Here is a 17,673-nt window from a genome sequence, read left to right on the forward strand (position 1 = left end):
TCAGTCAAAGCAAATACAAAGCAAAGAAACATGAAAAATCTAGACAAAACTAAGACAAAACATGACTGAGTCAGAGCTGAATCTATATCAATGCAAACACAAAATCAAGAAAATTATTTTATTTTGATAAAACTGAGTCAAAACACAAAAAGTCACGGCTGAATTAGAATCAAAGCAAACATAAACCAACAAAAGTTAAAAATTGAGACAAAGTTGAGTCAAAACACCTGAGTAATAGCTTAATCTGAGTCAAAGCTAACACAAAACCAAGAGATGTTAAATATTTTGACAAAACTAAGACAAAACATTATCTGAATTAAAACCAAGAAAAGTTTTAAAAAAGACAATATTGAGTTCAATACAGCCATGAGTCACAGCTAAATCTGAGTCAACGCAAACACAAATCCAAAACATTTTTTAAAAAATTATAAAACTGAGTCAAAACACAAAGGAGCCACAGCTGAATCTGAGTCAAAATAAACTCAAGACCAAGGACACTGAGAAAAAATTAGGACAAAACATTTATGAGTCAGAGCTAAATTTAAGATGGAGTCCAACACCCATAAGTCTGAGATAAAGCTGAGTCAAAACCCTGGTGACTGAATCAAAACATCAGCGTAGTCAAGACAAATCAGAGTCAAAACACAGACGAGTCAGCGCTACATCCGAGATGAATCAAAGATTGAAACAGGTCAGAGTTACAACAGCTCTGAATGTGAGTCAAAACATCCACAAGTAAGAGCTGAGTCCGAGCCAATACGTCTACGTGATCAAGACAAATCCAAGTCAAAACAACTATAAGTGTAAATCAAACCATCCACAAGTCAAAACATCAATGAGTCAGAGCTGAAGGTGAGTCCCAGCACTTATAAGTCTGATTCAAAACATCAAAGTGTGCAAGATAATTCATTTAAAACAGCTACAAGATAGAAACAAGACAGTGTCAAGACGTCCACTACACCAAGAAAAGTTTAAAACTGAGTCCAAACTGAGTCAAAACCAAATGAATCACAAATTAATCTAAGTCAAAACATACTGTATGACCAAGACTAGTCAAAGATCAAGGCAATTCAGAGACAAAGCAGCTACGAGTCAGAGCTGAGTCTGAGTAAGCCAAGACATCTGTGTCCAATACAAATCAAAATCAAATACGAGTCTGAGTCAAACCATTCACAAGACTAAGTCAAAGCACCTGTGAGTTTGACTCAAAACATCTACAAGTTCAAGACAAATCAGATTCTAAACATCTACAGGAACCTGGCCAGTCAAGACAAGACTGAGTAAAAGCAAATGTGAGTCAAAACACCTGTGTGATAAATACAAGTCAGAGGTTGAGGCAATTCAGAGTTAAAACAACTCTTTGCCAAACCATCCACATGACTGAGTCAAAACACCAATGAGTCAAAGATGAAAGTGAGTCAAAACACTTATGAGTCTGAGTGAAAACATCTGTGACTGATATACATATCTTATTTAAAACAACCATAAGACTGAATCAAAGCTGAGCTGAATCTGAGTCAAAACATCCACAGGAACAAGAAAAGTCAAAGAATGAGTCAAAGCAAGCATGAGTCAGAGTCTAAATACTTCTGAGTCTGAGATTAATCTTTATCAACTTCACAAGACTAAACACCTGAGTCAAAACATCCATGAGTTGGCACTGAATTTGAGTCAAAACATCCAAGAGTTGGAGCTGAATGTAAGTCAAAACATCTACAAGTTGGAGAAGAATGTGAGTCAAAACATCTACAAGTTGGAGAAGAATTCGAGTCAAACCATCCAAGAGTTGGAGCTGAATGTGAGTCAAAACATCTACAAGTTGGAGAAGAATGTGAGTCAAAACATCTACAAGTTGGATCAGAATTTGAGTCAAAGCATCTACATGGTCACAAATCAAAGTCAAAACACCCATAAGTCTGTTTGAGAGCAGCTATAGACCAAGAAAAGTTAAACCTTGACATAAAATGGAGTCAAAACCCAGACGAGTCAGAGCTGATTCTGAGTCAAAACAAGCTGAACGCTGACGGTTGCTCTAATTTAATATGTAGTTTGACACAGAATTGGAAAGTAAACCTAAACGATTGAACATTTATCAGCGTGAACTAACGACAAAGATGTGAAGCAGAAACATGAGAAGAAAGTTTCAACTGTGGCTTCAGAACGTGACGTTAAAACAAACTGAGAGTCTCAGCGTGAGGAGATATTTAGCTGTGATCAAATAAACCTGAACTTCCTGTGTTTACACTGAGCCCCTGCCTCTCTCTCTCCCTGCTGCTCTGCCTGTATGTCTCTATGTCGCTCGCCCTCCGTCTTTGTGTGGCTTTAGTATAAACAGAGACTCTTAACGCTGGTCCTGGATCTGCCATAAAAACAGCACTGAGACGAGCTGAGCAAACAGCTGCAGAGTTCACGTTGCCTCGCCACGGCGTTCCCTCGCCATGGAAACCACTGCAGGGCCGAGCACTGCAGCCAATAATGCTGCTGTTAGCTGTTAGCGTGCTAGCATTGTAGCTCTGCTGAAGGCAACAAGTTTGTGCAAGTTTGTTTGTGCAACAAGTTAGTTCAGAAAACATCTGGAAACCGCCATCAAACCTGAGTCATTTTGAACAATTTTAGCCTGAGAGGAAATTCAAACTTACTGGATTAACAAAATAAGTGTAACATGGCTCAGAAACAGTGAACAGAGGAGAAAGTTGTTGGAGATACATTCAGCATGGTGAAACATCTTTCTACTGATGATAAGCAGAGACTCAAAACTGGACTAAAAATTGTCAGAAATTACTCAAATTGTCCGTAATAACTTAAAAATGGTCAATTTAAACACATTTTGAGTCATTTTGAACTATTTTCAAGAAATTTTGGACAGTTTTTGAGCTATTCTGGACAATTGCTGGACATTTTTTGTGCTAGTTTGGACAAACTTCAAATTATTTTGGACATTTTTAGACCCATAAGTAGACTAAAACTTGTTCAAAATGACCCAAATTGTCCGTAATAACTTTAAAATGGTCAACCAGTTATGTTGAACTAGATCAAAGTCATTTTGGACAAGTTTCAAGTCATTTTGCACATTTTTAGACTAAGAGTAAAATCAAACATCCTGTATCAGTAAAATAAATGCAGCTCGGCTCAGAAACAGTGAACAGAGCAGCATATTGTTGGAGATACATTCGGCATGGTGAAACATCTTTCTACTGATGATGAACAGAGACTCAAAACTGGACTAAAACTGGTCCAAAATGACTCAAACTGTCTGTAGTCATTCAAAAAATGTCACATTGAACAAATTTTGAGCAATTTTAAGCTAGTTTCAGTAATTTTGGACAGTTCATTAGTTATTTTGGACATGTTTTTGGTGCTTTGGACAAGTTTAAAGTTATTTTAGACAAGTTTTGAGATGTTCTGGATGAGTTTCAAATAATTTTAGATATTTCTAGACCTAGAGGGCAATAAAATCTACTGGCTGAATAAAATAAATGCAGCTCGGCTCAGAAACAGTGAATAGAAGAGCCAGTTGTTGGAGATACATTCAGCATGGTGAAACATCAAACTGACTCCAAAAAATAAATCTCATACTGAACAAATTCGGAGTAATTTTTAGCGAATTTAAACAATTTTCTGACAGTTTTTGAGGTATTTTAGAGCCATTTCTTCATTCTCTCTCCTTCTATTCTTGGTTTTTCTGTTTCCAGGACTTTATGTTGCAGAGAAAAAGTAAACAAAACAAAAAAAACAGTCAATAAAAACAATACATTAGAGTGTGGGAGTCTCAGCGTCCTGCAGGAAGCCGAAGGTTTCCAAGTGTTTCCTCTCCGTCTCGGTGTTTCCGGGTGTCTCTCTGTCCTCTTTAATTGATGACGCACACAGAGGGGGAGAGAGGGGAGTGGGCGAGCGAGGTTGCTAGGAGACAGGTGTGTGTGTGTTATAGCTCCCCGTGGACGGTGATGTCACTGTGTGTGTGTGTGTAATTAGATAATGTGTGTGAATCATCTCCATTCAGCTCTAATGGAGTTTCACTGCAGCTTATATAAGCTGAACCTGTCTGTCTGTCTGTCTGTCTGTCTGTCTGTGTTTTGTCCCCCCTCAGCCTCCATAACTGCAAACACACGGCAGAGTTTCAGTCAAACAGTCGATAAATCAGCAGCGTTTCTCTGCAGATTCCGTTAGCCTAGCTTAGCACAAACACTGGAAGTAAAGGGAAACTGTTAGCATCTGACTGCTGCCAAAACATCGCTTCTGTTTGTACTTCTGTTCAGTGTAACCAGATGAAAAGTATGCGGACGCCTTTAATCTTCTAAAGTTCACGCAGACCTAAGAAGTGAAAAGCATAAACACACAAAGTACTATTTGTTCTCTCCCTTAAAGTATTTGTACTCGAAAAAATGATGCACATCTCTGGAAAATGTGCGTAGGCCCTCATTATATCCTATTAATTCTCATGAAAAGTACGCCAACATTCTTAAAAGTTATGTAGACACGTGAAAAGCACTTGTACTCCAGTAAAAAGTATTTGTACTTGAGTAAAAAGCATTTGCACTCCTGTAAAAATGATGTAGGTCTCTGCAAATTGCGTGCAGGCCCTCAATATGTCTCATTAATACCAGTAAAAAGTACACAAACATCCCTAAAAGTTATACAGACAACTGTGAAAAGTATCTGTACTCTGGTAAAAAGTATTTGTACTCGAGTAAATAATGTGAGTTCTTGTAAAAAAAAAAAAAAAACCTGCAGACTCCAAATAAGATCATTTAAATTGTCATAAAAAGTGTTTGAAACTGATGTGGACAAGTATCTGTACCTGAGTGAAAAGTATGTGTACTCTAGTAAAAATGATGTGTACTCTAGTAAAAATGATGTGTACTCTAGTAAAAATGATGTGTACTCTAGTAAAAATCATCTGTACGCTAGTAAAAGTGATGTTTACTAATGTACTCATGAAGAAAGTATTTGTACTGTAGTAGAAAGTCAGTAGACAAGAAGTATTTGGATTCCTGTTGAACACAACTGTATTCTAAAAATGAAGTAGTATGCAGACACATGTAAAAAGTATTTGTACTTCTATATGGTGTTTGAAATTATGTTGATTCTTGTGGAGAAGTATTGGCCTTGTGTACAAGTACTCTGACTACAGGATAAAGTACACAAACATCAATAAAACATATTTATAATTTCCATAAAACTATAAGTCCATGAATAAACAGAGAGCAGGTTGTGAAACATTCAGTAAACATAAAGTTCCAGAGAAGACGTCGCTGTAAACAACAGAAAGGTCGGAGCTCACTGAGCGCGTGCAGAAAAACACCAGATCACCTGATGAATGAAACATCTTTCTTCTGAGTTTAACTTTAATCTGAGTCACAGTCTGCAGGTTTACTTTCATCAGCATCCTTTCTTTACAGCGTGAAGCTTCACTGAGAAGTTTTACTGCAATAATATGAGAAATATTCAGGATTTCATTATATCTAATCCAGTATTTTGAAGTAAAACTCACCAGTTGTTTTTTATCTGCAGAAAATCAAAGTCACAATGGAAATATATGAAGTCAAATCGAAAAAAGTGACTGAGTGATTTCATTTTTAAAGTTCTATGAAAAAACAAAAAACTGTGAAAATGTGGCAGCTGGTGCCAGAAAAAAATATGTAAAAAAAAGAAAACCCGACGTTCAAATATAATAAAATTTATATCTATACTTTATAACTAAACTAAAACTATTAAGCTTTTTTTAAATCTTCAAAACAACAGAAAATCTTCTGATTTAAATACAGTTAAAAAAAAGTTCATTTTATGGTCAAACTTTGTTAAAGAAGAAATTATTTAGAAAAATACAGACTTATTTATTCTTTTTTTTTTTACAGATTTGGCAGATTTTTTTTTTTTACTGTTATTTTATAAAAATACAGATTTATTGATTCATTTTTTTTTTATTTCTACAGATTTGGCCTGTTTTGTTGTTGTTGTTTTTTTTTTAACTTTTTTTAAAGGGTAACATAATTTTATTTTATTTTGTAAAATCAGATTTATTGATTTTTTTTTTACAGATTTTGCCTGTTATTTTGTCGATGTTTTTTAAAACTTTTTTGAATAGTAACTTGTAATTTAATTTTATTTTAGAAAAATACAGATTTATTGACTTATTTATGAATTTTTACAGATTTGGCCTTTTTGTTAATTAATTTTTCTTAAAGGGTAACTTTTAAATTGTATTTTAGTTGATAAAACTACAGATTTATTGATTTATTTTTACAGATTTAGCCTGTTTTTTCTTTTTTTTAAAGGGAACTTGTAATTCTATTTTATTTTTGTGGGATTTTATTTGTTTTTGTTTTTCTTAGTAAATAAACAAAATTGGAAAAACCGATAATTTTTTACAGTGTTAGAAGTTTTCACTTCACACCGACTTCTGATTGGATATAATATTCAGTCGATATGTCCAGATGGTGCAGCAGACATTAAATCCATCCAGATGATCGATAAAGTCGATCAGAACTGATCACATCAGCTGTTAGTTAAAGTCTGCAGCAGGAGAAACATTCACAGTCGAGTCAGAAAACCCTCATTTATCTCTATGCTGCCTCTTTGTTTACATCCTGAGTCGTGTTTGTTTCCGTCACCGTGGCAACAGACGACTGATTAAGAGGAGAAAACCCGTCGACGTGATCATTAGGAGCTTTTTCAGCAGCTCTGAGGGGATTTTAAGCTCTTTTAAGTCACGGAGCACAATCCAAGGTGGTGTACAACCGATGAATGTAAACAAATCTGTCTTACAGCGCTGCATGACGATGTATTCGTCCGCTCCACTCGTCAACTAGTTCCACGTAGCCAGTTCTGACGTAACGACGAAACGCTGTAAGTCGAGGACGTCGTAAACCGAGGACCTCCTGTAATCATTATATATTTGTAATTGTTTTCTGATTTAGCTTCAAATTTGATTTAGTTTCCAACTGTTTAATACTTTAGCGACCAGAGGAGGTGGTCAGTTCCATGTTGACGCATTAGTACTACTACTACTATGTATGGTACCATGTCTGGTTTGATGCTAAACTGCGTTTTGTCATCTTAGTTCTGTCTGTGCAGCGACAGTAAACTTGAATCTAATCTGATCTAGGAGCTGCTGCTGATGTTTATCGGCGTCACAACGAGCCACAATGTCTGAATTAAAGCTTTGTGATTCTAAAAACCTCAGATTTACATCTTACTCATGTTTCTGCATCCAAACACAAACTGAACCTCCTCCTCTGGCTGCCTGCAGGTCGTCACCGTGGCAACCTCTGCATCACCGCCTCCCGTCCCCGAGGACGACGACACATCATCCGTCACGGCGGCTCCTCATTGACCTCCTCCCCTCCCCCCTCCGGCCGTAAAACCAGTCAGTGGGAGCAGCAGGGACCAGTAACCACACTGGTCTATCAGCTCTGCTGGGCTGAGGGTAAATAATGTGACCAGGGGCAGCTCTGGTCAGGAGGAAGATGAGGATGAAGGCAGTGAAGATAATTAAGATCAACAGAGGTGTAACGGTGAGCAAATGTCACAGTTCAGTTTGTTTCCTGTACAGCGAAAATGCAAAACTAATTAAACTGCGCTGGTTGACTGAACAGACCGTCGTTCCGAGAAAAGTCTGCTGTAAACACATGAATGAATCGTGAAAAATAAACAAATCTAAGCTTCAAATCCTAATGTTTCATCACAATCACTCTACATGTCTCTCTTTTTAAAAAAAAATGCCAACAATAAACCAGTAGCTCTAATCAAATTCTACAAAAAACAAAAAATTCTGCATTTTTCAGCCTAAATTAAAAACCACAACTGACTCAGCCGTAACCAGCAGTGACACAGCAAAAATTCTGAGTTTTCAGGTTGAAATGCAGGCAGTGTTTCCACAGAGAGGAAAATCAAACCTACTGGATGAATAAAATAAATGCAGCATGGACCAGAAGCAGTGAACAGAGCAGCAAGTTGTTGGAGATACATTCAGCATGGTGAAACATCTTTCTACTGATGATGAGCAGAGTAGAGAGAAAATGTCTGGAGAGGAAACATGGAAATAGTTAAATATCTACAGTATGTGAAGACAAAACAACCACGGAGATATAAAATGGCAAAAGAGACACACAAACCAACAAAAACAAGGTAAAAATTGAGACAAACGAGACCTAAATGCCATAAAATAGACAAAAAAATCTGAAAAACGAGACACAAATTGACAGAAAGAAGACAAAAGCGACACAAAATACTGAAAATAGCACACAAAACCAGAAAAAAACAGACAAAAATGAGACAAAAGAACAAACCAGACACAAAATGGAGGCAAAAAAGAAGGCATAAATTTAAAAAACTAGAAGGGTGATGATAAATATTTGTATATTTTTGTCGTTTTGTCTTGTTTTTCTCATTTTGTGTCTCGTTTTTCTCATTTTGTGTCTCGTTTTTCTCATTTTGTGTCTCATTTTTGTCTTTTGTGTCTCGTTTTTCTCATTTTGTGTCTTGGTTTTCTCCTTTTCCGTCTTGTTCTCATTTTCTGTCTCATTTCTGTCATTTCGGGTCTCGTTTTTGTCTTTTGTGTCTTGTTTTTCTAATTTTGTCTCGTTTCTGTCGTTTCGTGTCTCGTTTTTGTCTTTCATGTCTTGTTTTTCTCATTTTGTGTCTCCTTTTTCTCATTTTGTGTCTTGTTTGCTCATTTTTTTGTCTCGATTTTGTCTTTTCATGTCTTGTTTTTGTCGTCAACATCATCAAACAGTTTTCCTAAAGAATGAGTAGAGCAAAGCTATGTCCTCTCTTCTAGTTCTCATATTTTCATAACATTGTCAGCCTTGACTGAATGTCTTACTCTACCTCATATTATCAGGATCAGACTAATTCTTTGGACTGTTTCCCATCAGTCAGTTTGTCCTCTTGGTCAGCAGTAACAGCTAAATATCTAGCTTCTACTGCTGAGAAAAAGATCACATTAGCATGGATTAGCAACCCTGTTACTGTGATTAGAGTAGGGTTAGCAAACAACACAGAAAACATGGAATAAAATGGTACCACTGAACCGATCAACCGTCTGATAGTTTATTACCTATTATTGATCAGTATGGAGCAGAAAACTATAAATGAGAAGGATGATTTTTTAAATATTTTGAAGCCCAAACATCCTCCAGTACTGGATTGACCCAAAGATGCACAGATGGAATCAACGATTGAACCAATAAAGTCGACATCCACCATCCTCACACCTGATATCTGGGACTCATTTTAGGTTTATTTATCCGGTTAAGGCTAAAAAAGTCCAGATTAGTTGAACCTGCTTCATCTCTCTGACCAGCAGCAGAGTCTTGGTTTGTTTTGTTGCTCGGATGGAAACTGGGCGTCTTAAGACAGGAAGGTAACGAGCTGCCGGCAGGAAACAGTCAAACCCTGCCCACACACACATTAACACGCACACATTAACACACACACTCTGCCAGCTGCTGTCACAAACTCAATCTGACAGAAAGCCGCGGAGCTGAAACAGTTAACATGGGCTTCGTCCATTTATGTGATTGAATCTGCAGATTCATGGCTGGAGTCGCTCAGATTCATTCTGTCTGAACTCATCACTCTGATGGATCCACGATTAAACCGAGGCTTTAAAGACTTCTGACCTTCTGAACCAGGAAACTTGCCAATGGGTTTGTAAAAAAAAAAAACCACAGAAATGACATCATTTATCAACCAGAAACCATAAAAAAAGATTAGATTTGTTGGATTTTCAGCCTTTTAATGGACTATATTTTAAGTCTCATTGCAAAAATGCCCAAAATGAACCCATCACTGATTAGATTCTATAAAAAATGAAATATTCTGTGTTTTTCAGCCTAAATGAAAAGCTATGACTGACTCAGCTGTAACCAACAGTGACACAGCAAAAGTTCAGAGAGTTTTCAGGTTGAAATGCAGGCAGTGTTTCCACAGAGATACTGAGAGGGGAATAAAACCGAGTGGATGAAAAGAACAAATGCAGCTCGGCTCAGAAACAGTGAACAGAGGAGCAAGTTGATGAGATCCATTCAGCATGGAGAAACATCTTTCTACTGATGATGAACAGAGACTCAAAACTGGACTAAAAATTCTCTAAAATGACAAAAAAAAATGGCGTGAATTAGTGAAATTGTCAAAAAAATTGTCACAAATTGTAATTTTGAGTCATTTTGAAGCTGTTTAAAGCAATTTTAGACAGTATGGGGGTAATTTTGGACCATTTTGAATGAGTTTGAACAAATTCGATGACAATAAAAACCTATTGGATGAATAAAATAAAGTTGTTGGAGATACATTCAGCATGGTGAAACATCTTTCTACTGATGATGAGCAGAGACTCAAAACCGGACTGACATTGTCCAAAATGACTCAAACTTTCTGTAATGACTCAAAAAAATCTCATACTGAACAAATTTTGAGTCATTTTGAAGTAGTTTTAACAAATTTTAGAGAGTTTTTAGTGAAAGTTTGAGGTTTTTCATTAATTTGAACAAATTTTGCATCATTTTGAACAGTCCCCTGTTCATTTGGACAAGACTTACATCATTTTGGACACATTTCAAGTAAGTTTTGGCAACTTTAGACCGAGAGGAAAATCCAACCTCCTGGATGAATAAAATAAATGCAGCATGGCTCAGAAACCGTGAACAGAGGAGCAACTGTTGGAAGATACATTCAGCATGGTGAAACATCTTTCTACAGATGATGAACAGAGGTTTAAAACTATAAATTGTTCAAAATATTAAAATACTTGTCTAGTTGCTCATGTTGTCCATAATAACAAAAAAATATGTCATTTTGAACTAGATTCAATTTATTTTTGGACAGTTTTCAAGTTATTCTGCATCATTCTTGAGTCAGTTTGGACACGTGAGTCTTTTTGGACCTTTTTTGTTATTTTGGACACATTTTTGAGTCATTCTGGACAATTTAATATAAGTTTGGACAATGGAAGTTTTTAGATCAGTTTTGGACAATTTTAGACTGAGAGTAAAATCCAACCTACTGGATCAGTAAAATAAATGCAGCTCGGTTCAGAAACAGTGAACAGAGGAGCAAGTTGTTGGAGATACATTCAGCATGGAGAGATATCTTTCTACTGATGATGAACAGAGTAGAGAGTAAAAGTTTGTAGAGGCTGGAAACATGGAAACAGTTAAATATCTACAGTATGTGGAGTCTTTTTTCTTCATGAACTGATCCAGTTCAGTCGTATCAGCGTCAAACTAAACCTGAAGGAAATACCTGAGGGCTGTTCTTTGGAGAACTGGATCAGATTGTTCAGATTCTGAGAACCATGAACTCACCAAATCAGACAGTCCTCATAACTGTGTTGGATGTTTCCTGGAAAGTTCTCTGTCATTAATAATTTCCAGTAATCGCCCAGGGTAAGCTGAAATAAGAACGAAACAATCATCTATTCATTCCTGGAAACTTTATCTGCGGAGATCTATTTCCTCCTGTGGACTCAGTTTACCTCAGAGACAAACTAAAGGTTGTGTCAAGGAAGTGGTGGCAGGAATAACGAGGAAAATAAAGTCTGACAGCAGCTTATCATTCTGCTATAGGTGGGAAAATCATGTTTGTTTTTCTTTAAACCAATCACAATTGTTTTTCAGCCGATCATAATGATTTTGAAACGAATCACAACTATTCTTACAACAATTACAACCACATTTAAACCAGTCACAATGGTTGTTAAACCAATGACAGTCATCATCAAACCAATCACAACTGTCCTTAAACCAATTACAATCATTGATAAACTGACCACAATCATAGGAACTAACTAATCCCAGTCAACGTTTAGCCAATCACAATCACCTTTAACCAGTCAAGGTTGTGTTTAAACCAATAACAATCGTTTAGTCAATCACAACCAACTTTAAACCAATCAAAACTATCTTTAAACAATCAGTCGTCTTTAAATTACTAAGGATCATCTTTAAACCAATCACAGCCACCTTTAAAACAATCAGTCTTCTTTAAACTTGTCAAGGTCATCTTTAAACCAATCACAACCATATTTGAACCAATCATAATCACCTTTAAACCAACCACAACCACCTTTAAACTATTTACAATCATCATCAAACCAATCCCAACCATCCAGTCTTGTGCTAAGAAGAAGATGCAGCAGCAACCCTAACCCTGCATATTAATGCTAGAGGATTGTTTTGGTGGAACATTTGCATGCAGGTATTAAAGTGAATATTTTAGAACTGAACGATCCAGTTCCTCAGAAAAACCTGCTTTTTATCCTGTGTAGGCTGCCGCTGGTCGGAGGTCATTTCTGTTGTTTCCTGAAGCAAAGAGGGTTTTAAAACACTAAGAAGACTCACTGATGTCTGACCAGCTGGATAAAAGCAAAATGAACCTGATAAAATAATGTTGTACTGGCACGAAGTTCAACAATGTTTATTAAGATTTATCTGATTCATTTGTGTTGACATAAAATGAGTAAATCTATAGTTACATAAATGAATGGGTGCAAGACTAAGAATAAGAATTTAATGACTGCAACCATTGATTTGTTGGCTTGGATTGAACATAATAATGTTGGCAACTGCATCTAACTATTTTTATGTGTAATTAAACTCCAATTTCTGCATGAGCTGACTTAAAAATAAATTCAAGTTGAGGTAAAATAATTAAAATTGGTTTGCAAAAACATGAGGAACAATAAATTGAATCTACCCTAATAAATTTGAACGGAACAGAGCGGAGAGCCTGCCGCCGCTGCAGGAAAAAATCCTAGAGGAAACACTGATTTCCTGTCATTTTAAAGACCAAATAATGAAAAAAATCATTAGTTGAAGCTCTGGAAAGAATCTTAATAAAACCAAACTCCATTTGAAAAAAAAAAAAAAGGAAAACCAGACAGATAATGTTGTGAATCCTAATTTTTAGCTCCAATTTGGTCACCACCGACTAAATTCAGAACCAGGATGAATTTCTGTCAAACTTTAGTCATATGACGCTCTGCTTAAGGGTTTTGTGAATATTTACTGGTTTTATTTCTCTCTAGTGACAGTAAACTGAACATCTTAGGCCAAAACAAGAAGTTTTTCAGCATTTTATCGACCAAACAATGAGAATAATGAATAGTTGCAGACCTACTTTCAACACTAATGTGATATTAATGAACCCAGCCTGTAAACTTAAATATTTAACAGTGTGAGATAACCCTGGTGGGTCACCGAGGTTCTGACATTATGTTTTTCCTTCAGTTTATTTTAGTTTCTGAGCCGGCGGTGGACGTCTGCTGATCTTCATATGACCTTGTTGTTCTTATTTAGTTCACAAACAGTCCCTCAGTCTAATTATTAGCGGCTAATAAACATGTGAGAACGTGAGTTTAAAGGAGCTGCTGTTGTTTTCTAATAAATAATGATATATTTAAACCCTGACTCTTTTTATTGCAGCTGTCAGCATTATGCAAAAACCTTTTTACATTTATAATTTTTCATTTAATGGTCCAGTTAGACTAAAAAAAGGCTTTAAAACTTTAAATATACAAAACAATAAACACAAGTTGTCAGGTTGGCAAAGATTTTAAAAACTAAGTTGCTCCAATTACATTTTCTTGAGTAGTTTTTGGCTTTTTTAGGGTATTTTTGTTCATGTAGCAACCATTAAATGATTTCATCCAACAGCTACATTTTTGATTAACTTCTTATTTTGAACTGCAGTTGTGTCTTTGAACACAAAATACTGAAACTGTGAATCCAAAACAAATTCTGCTGTGATGTTTAAATAAAAAGTTACACATTTACCACAGAGAACATTTGTACCCTGACATTCCTGTTCGACAGATCGATGATTACAAGAGGTCATTAGGCATCACAGAAGTCTTTGTCATGGTGCCCCTTTACAAGCTTAAAAACTCACCAGACAGCTCATACATATGCCACAAGGATATAAAAACTCTATCCTACATGACCCCATCATAATTTAACTTATGTGTGCTGGTTGGTCATTAAGTGTCACGAAAGTCTTTGTCATGGTGCCCCTTTAGTAACAAAACCCCCATAACGCTCTCTGAACATGTGACTGCTCTCCTCTTCTGGTTCAGTATTAAACAATAAAAGGTGCTACAGCTAGTCCACACCAAAATGTTTATTATCTAAGAAAATGGTATCAGGTGAAAAAAAAGATACCATCTGTGATGTTTGTAAAAGCCCTCACCACTTAAAAAGCTTAATCAATAAATATTTGCAAACCAGTTTTACATTTAACCGTCCGGAGACAAATTTTCAGCTTCCTGCTTCCTCACATCTTTTATGACACACATAACTGGCTGTAAACACTCAGTTATATAATGGATATGTGGGGCGTCCACAGAAAAGTATGAATTGTTGATTTAATTTATTATTCAGCCCCAGAGGGTTTAGATACAGCCATTAAAAATTCATTAACATAAAGGTTGATGATCTGAAAAACAGCCTGACCAACTGTGGCTGAATGTTGTCAGTGAACAACTGTAAAGTAAACACAAAGCTCTGCTACACCACAACAAGAAGCACGTAAACCACAGGTGAGCTGTTTTACAGCTTTACTGTGATATTTTCTGATTGATTTTTGACAGTTTTAGCTCTAATTTAAATATAACCAAGCAGAACAGTCACATTTTAACATCATGAAATCTCTGAAGATTCCTTTTTTTGTTTTAATGGAAACATAATTTACAGTGTATAGCATGTTTTGTATCTTTGTCCGGTGATCTTACAATTATTAATGTCTGTTTTGTTAAAATTAATAACTGTAATTCAACAAAACAGGCAAAATCTGTACAATAAAAGTAAACTGTTCAAAAATTTAGGTAAAAACTGTGAAAAAATGTTATTTTGCACAAGAGCAACCAAAACACACACTGCCCAAATTCACCAGGACAGACAACCGATCGTTTAATTGACTAATCATTGCAACTCTATTTAAAAGCAGAAGCAGAGCCTTAAGAATGAAAGTTGCACTAACATAAATGGTGGTGTACCACAAGTCTCCATATGAGGAACTCTACTTTTTTGTTTTTTAACTGTACACATTCCCACTTAGTGCCATACTGCACAAAATAAAGCTAAATGTCAGTTTATACGCCGATGACATCCTATTATACACTATAGATAAATATGCACTTCTGTCAGCACACCAACAGTTTTCCAGGACAAAAATGCAGTGGAAACCTAAAAAAAACTAACCCTGTAATTCAATTCTGCTCAGTTTTCTGGAGTTAAAATGTCGAAACGACAAAAGAAAAACACAATGGAGCTGCAGCTGGTTGCAGGTTTAATTCTGAGCAGCATTTTCTGTTATATTGGAGGATTTTAACGCAGATAAAGGAGGAAATTTTATACATTTGAAAGCAGAACCAGAGCATGAAGACAACACAACAATATCTGGTTAGCATCCCAAGAAAGCTTCATCAAGCTGCTGCTACAAACACAAAAGTATTTTCTAGGACAGATTGTCACTATTGTCCACAGACTCTCCTGGAAAACCTTCAGCTGCAGACAAGGAAAGGAAAGCTGAGGAGGATCTAGAAGTCTTTCCTAGAATCAGAACCACAAATGCTGGAAAACACCTCGTCTGTTCATCGACTCTCAACCAAAGCAGCTTCATCCAACAACCGCAAACAAAGTAGAAACCTGAAATACTATATACCACAGTAGTGAGTACACACCGGTGCAGTACAACTTAAACACAGCTAAATGACTCCACACTGTATCGCATTACAGTAATAGAATTACTTCTAAGCTGAACAGTGGAGTATTTGCTGTGATGTCAAATTAAAACAATTTAGATTTACTACATTTAAAATTGATGGTTCCACAATTTACCTGACGTATTGACCTTCACTGCGACAACAAACTAAACTTCTGTGTGATTTTGCTCTTTAGATGGTTCTCCTGCTGGCCTCTTCTTCAAGCTTCTACAGACTGGAAGTCATCCAGTCAGACGGTATTTTGGTTTATCCAGACATTCATGGTGCATCTATAACTGTAATGTAGTCCCATGTCATTATGCTAACACCTCTGTTCTTCACTGTCAGGAATATGCATCCACTGAAGTTGTCCCAGTCTGGTTCAAACTAACTGAACCCAACTAATTCATCTTAATCCGACCAAAGAATGTTGTCCAACATCCGTCAGACTCCTTTTCATGTTCTTTGGCAATGTTGTATCCTGCAGTTTTGTTATTTACTCTGATTTCCATTGATAACTCCTGTACCGAGTCTGAAGCAGCTGTCGTATGTTCTTGACTGTCAGGAATATGCATCCACTGTGGTAGTCTTGGTCTGGTTCTAACATGCTGGACTCCATCTGAACCCAACTACTTCATCTTCATGTGACTAAAGAATGTTCTCCAACATCCATCAGACATCTTTTCATGTTCTTTAGCAACCTTGTGTCTTGCAGTTTTGTTTTTTTCTTGTCCTCTGGACATGAAGGTTGATGTTATGAAGTATTTTCACAAACTCTGAAACTCTGATTTTCATTGATAACTCCTGTACCAAGTCTGAAGCAGCTGCCGTCTGTTTTTACAGCTAGATGGTGAAAGTAGTTCACTGTCTGTGGAGTCATTTTAGCAGGACGACCACTGCAGCCCTGATTAGTGGAACTACGACTCCTTCTATACCTCCTGATGACTGCTGACACTGTAATTTTTAGTTGATCTTCCTGGATTCTTTTCCAGGTTTGTGAGGTCTAACAATCAGATTTTTCCGGCGGTTCTTTTCCACATGGAGCCATGATGTAAGCATGCAGATCGATGTAGGTTGAAAACAGAGACATTACTGGCCGTCTTAGAACCACGTTACTGCAGTCAGACTGACTGGAAATCAGTTTAGTTCCAGTGATCACAGCTGGATTCACTTTTGTTGCATTGTGTCTCCTTTGGGCCTGAATTTTCAACATAATCTCTGTCAACTTTTAGTTTTTGACAGTTTTTAAGAGGAAATACTCGACTGTTGAGCTCAGAAATGATGCGGTGACATTTAGGTGATGTTGCACAGACTTAATCTCAGTCTGAAATGATTTGTTTTCATCCACAATCACAGCTTCTGACACTAGAAACAACTGAATGGTCTCAGAAATGTTGTTAAAACTGTAAATAAATCAGATTGTACTTTGTGTTGAATGAAATTAACCCTTGTGTCGTCCTGCAGGTCAAATTGACCTGTTTTAAATTTTGAAAATGTGGAGAAAAAAACATTTTCACAATGAAAACTTCTACATTTTCAACATTTTTGGGAAATTTTTGAACATTTTTTGTTGCAAAAAAAGAAATGTTCTTTAAGAACATTTGGAAAAAATCAACTAAAATCCAGCGACTTTTGCTGGATTTTGGTTGATTTTTTTCTGAATGTGCTTAAAGAAAATATTACAACTTTTACTGATATATATGGAATCACTTTACATATTTTTAGGATTTTTTTGGAAGATTTTTATTCATTTCTTGAAAATATTTGCATTTTTAAATTTTTTAATATTTTGTAAATTTTTTTTTTTTTTTTTTTAAATAAAACTTTTTAGGGAAACTTTTAAGGAATTATTGGAATTTTCTTCCTGAAGGTTTCGCAATTTTTTTAGAAATTTGGGGAATTTTTTGCTGAGTTTTTGGACTTTTTTTCAGACAAGAGAACTATTTTGTTTGGTAAATGAAGACAACAGGAGG

The 17,673-nt window shown here is 36.1% G+C and overlaps 1 protein-coding gene across 1 annotated transcript in view; it reads right to left on the reverse strand.

The window, feature by feature from the left end:
- ece2b (endothelin converting enzyme 2b) overlaps positions 1 to 17,673 on the reverse strand; it is a 46,889-nt gene that overhangs the window by 28,644 nt on the left and 572 nt on the right. The gene's annotated exons all lie outside the window — the stretch shown is intronic.

Source organism: Amphiprion ocellaris, chromosome 7 (assembly GCF_022539595.1).
Source record: "Amphiprion ocellaris isolate individual 3 ecotype Okinawa chromosome 7, ASM2253959v1, whole genome shotgun sequence".
NCBI classification, from domain to species: Eukaryota; Metazoa; Chordata; class Actinopteri; family Pomacentridae; genus Amphiprion; species Amphiprion ocellaris.